Here is a 4,285-nt window from a genome sequence, read left to right on the forward strand (position 1 = left end):
TTTCTGCATAATTCTATGGCAAATTTGTCTATCTGAACTTGAATATGATAGTTTTTAGTTGATTACTGAGTTCTTTTCCTCTTGATTTAGTTCTGGTGCCTTCCAGATGCAAAAGCACATTTCTATTGTTTACTGATGTCATCAGTTATTTTGTAGTACAATCTTAGATTGGTGACTTCATTTATTAACTTCTATAATGGCAGATTCATTTTCTTTTCATGTAGATATTATGGAAAGGTTCACGAAAATTTTTTTTATATTTGCCTGTCATTACATGGTACAATTTTCAATTTTTTATATAGAAAAATGCTATTTAAATTTAAATTTTTTATAAATCTAAAGCCAAACATACTGTTTAACACCAAATAGATAACTACCCACCAGGCTTTCTGTTGTTTACAATTTATTGAATTCAATAAATTTGTTAATAAGCATTTATTAAATATTTACCGTGTACCAGGTGCCATCCTAGAAACTATCGATAACTTAATGATTCAACTCTTACATATGATGCCTTCTGCCATGTTATGATGTAGCAAGAAGTCTCTCACCACATGCGGCCCCTTGATCTTGGACTTTCTAGCCTCCAGAATTTTTTTTTTTTAATAAACTTTTATTTATAAGCTATGCAGTTTCTGGTGTTCTGCTAACACAAAATGGACTAAACATTCTTCACACGTCAGGACCTGAAAAAATAGCCACCATCATTTCAAGTGGTAAAGGGAATGCTGCCAGTGTATAGAGTTCATGGGGGCATGACTTGGGGGCATGACTTAAAACAGATTGTAACTATAATGCTTTATGTAAGCCCTATGGTAACTATAAAGCAAAAAAGCTACCGCAGATACTCAAAGACAAAGGAATCAAAACATAGGACTACAGAAAACCACCAAATGAAAAAAGACAGCAAGAGAGGCTGGATGTGGTAACTCATGCCTGTAATCCTAGCACTTTGGGATACCAAGGCAAACGGATCACCTGAGCTCAGGTGTTCAAGACCAGCCTAGGCAACATCATGAGACCCCATTTCTACTAAAAATACAAAAATTGGCCAGGTGTGGTGGTGCTTGCCTGTAGTTGCAGCTACCTGAGGGGACGAGGTAGGAGGATTGCTTGTACACAGGAGGTTGAGGCTGCAGTGAGCCAAGATTGCACCATGGTACTCTACCCTGGGTGACAAAGTGAGGCCCTATCTCAAAAACGGAACAAAACAAGAGAGAAAGGAACAAAGGCTCATAAACAACGAGAAAATGAAACACAAAATGGTAGTAGTATATCCTTACCTATCCATAACCTTGAATGTAAAAGGACCAAATTCACCAAAGGACAAAAAGTGGCTGAATGGATACTGAAATAAGATCAAACTATATGCCGCCTATAAAAAACTCATGTAAGCTTTAAGGACTACTGTGTTCTCTCTCTCTCATCCTCTTAAATGGTGATGTGAACACTGAATTTTGCTTTTTCCAAGGATGTTACCAAAGCATATGACACAAATGGAAAAGTAATGGGCTGAGCTCCCAACTCTCCATTAAAAAGATGTGGATATAAAGTATTAGGGAAAAAGGTTTAGCAGTTTAGACTGATGGCAACTTGATGGTTTTTGTTGCATACATACATATATAAATTTCAATATTTGTTTTCCTACATGTTGTGGCTATTTTTTTTCCTGTTCCAGTAATTTTGATAGACAATTATAATACCAAATGAAATACTGCCTATGTCTCATCACTCAGCTCAACTTCACCTCACCTCACCAGTAATGTCATATCCATATCACTGATAAAAATGTTTCCCTTAGGAATATGGAATGGCCTCTATGAATTGAGTTCAGTCTCCTCTCAGAATCCTTGTTAAAATTCTACACTTAACTCAGGAAACGAGTTCCCAAAACGTGGACCAATCATGCCCCCATGAACTGTACACACTGGCAGGGTTCCCTTTACCACCTGAAATGATAGTGGTTATTTTTTCAGGTCCTGACATGTGTGAAGAATGTTTAGTCCATTTTGTGTTAGCAGAACACCAGAAACTGCATAGCTTATAAATAAAAGTTTATTTAAAAAAAAAAAAAAAACTTCTGGAGGCTAGAAAGTCCAAGATCAAGGGGCCGGGCCGCATGTGGTGAGAGACTTCTTGCTACATCATAACATGGCAGAAGGCATTGCATGTCAGAGTGTACCCATGAGAAAGCACAAGAGGGCTGAACTTGCTTTTATAACAAAGTTACTGTCTTGATAACAAACCCACTCATGTGAGAGAAATTAACCCATTCATGATGGGAAAGCACTCATGACCTAATTGTCTCTTAAAGGTTCCATAACTGAACTCTGTTGCATTAGGAATTAAGTTTCCAGCACATGAACTTTGGGGGACACATTCAAACCGTAGCAAATGTGAAACTTCATTCTTTTTGCCTACGATGAGGGCCAACTCAACTGCCAGTCTCTGAATCCTCTTTTCTTTTGGAAATTGTTGTGATGCGATTCTACTGTCTAGATAACTCAGAATGCAGTTCCTGTGTAAAATGTGTCATGGGACACAACTGAAATCACCTCCTGTGTAACACAGAAACAGAACTCAAGGCAAGAGTGGCCATTATATGCTGAAAAAAGCTAAGTGGTGGGTGTGTGCTATCCTTCAATACTTGAAATAATTTTTCTTTAGAGTATGTATACACCTGGTGTGTAACTTCTATCCGGGAGTGTAACAAAAAACCCAGGGTTGACAGTACTCCAGCTTAGCTCTGGACTCTTCAAACTCCTAGCAGAGAAGCTGGAGATGCATGAAGTCATGCAGGGACTTTCTGTGGAAAAGCAGTTTGTTGGGAACTCAACAGTTATAAACTGGGCTAAGTCATGTTAGCCAGTGGACAGGGGAATAAAATCCTTGAGATTTTAAAATTTTCAGAAACGATCTCATCAGAGAGTTAAAGAAAAATCGATGCTACTACAGTATGAGGAACTCCCACGCCCCCACCACATCATGGCGGAATCTCCTTTAGGCCTAATTTATCTTTTTGTTTTATGAGTTATCTTTCTTTAGGCCCTTTTAAGGAACATAGGCATTTATTTTGTTTTTTTGTTTTTTTTTTAAAATAATACTGGTAAAATATTTAATGCTGATAATTACCTATTGCTCACTTATTAAGGAACTGACAGAGTAACTCAGAAAATTCCATCAGAAAGGATTATAGGTAATTACCTGCATTATGGTGATGAGGAAACTGAGACATAATGAAGGAGAACGGACTCTCCCAGGTCACAGCCATATGGGAAGAAAGGGAATGAATACTCAAGCACTGATGTCAATAAGCCATTTAGTAAACTGAGAATCTACTAGGTCTCATAACATACTGGGGACCCTAAACTCACTTTTATTATTTTAAGAGTTAACTGTATAGAAGTGCACTTTATGCAACGTATACAAATTTTTAGTATATTTTGATGGGTTCTAAAAATGTGTACAGCTTTGTAAACATCACCATTTATATATGGAACATTCCATCATAAAAAATTCCTTTCTTCCTCTCACCAGTGGATTCTCACACCCCACTGCCCCCAGCCTTAGGGAATGAATGGTCTACTTTCTTTCTATCCCTCTAGATTAGATGTCTTTCCTAGGATTTTAAATAAATAGGATATAATACAGTCTACCCTCTTGTGCCTGGCTTCTTTTGCTCAGCACAATCTCAAGATTTATCAGTGTTGCTGCATGCATTAGTAACTCCTTCTTTGTACTGCTGTATTCCATTATACAGTAATATTACTGCTTATGTGTTTTTCTGTTGATATTCTAATTATTTACAATTTGAGGATGAGTAAAGATTCTATGAACATTTGCATATAATTCTTTGTGTTTCTCTGGGGTGAATGCCTAGAATGAAAATTGCTGGTTGTCAGTAAGGTACTGTTATCTTCACAAGAAACTATGAAATGGATATGTGTTGCTATCACACGAACATGCACTTTCTTGCTGACCAAAGCTTTGGACATTGTTTATAGTATTTATTGGCCAACCATATAACTTTAGTGAAGTATCTATTTTAACATTTACCTTTTTTGGTCCATTATAACTGCATTGTCTGTATTATAAACATTATTTTTCCTTTAAGAGATAGTCTTGCTCAGTTGCCTGGGCTGGAGTACAGTGGCATGATCATAGCTCACCACAGCCTCCAAGTCCTAGGCACAAGCAATCCTCCCACCTCAGCCTCCCAGGAAGCAGGACCAGGACTACGGATATGTGCCACTATGCTTCAATATTTTTTTTGTAGAGATGAGGT

The sequence above is a fragment of the Cebus imitator genome, unplaced genomic scaffold (genome assembly GCF_001604975.1).
Source record: "Cebus imitator isolate Cc_AM_T3 unplaced genomic scaffold, Cebus_imitator-1.0 Scaffold196, whole genome shotgun sequence".
In the NCBI taxonomy this organism is placed as follows: domain Eukaryota; kingdom Metazoa; phylum Chordata; class Mammalia; order Primates; family Cebidae; genus Cebus; species Cebus imitator.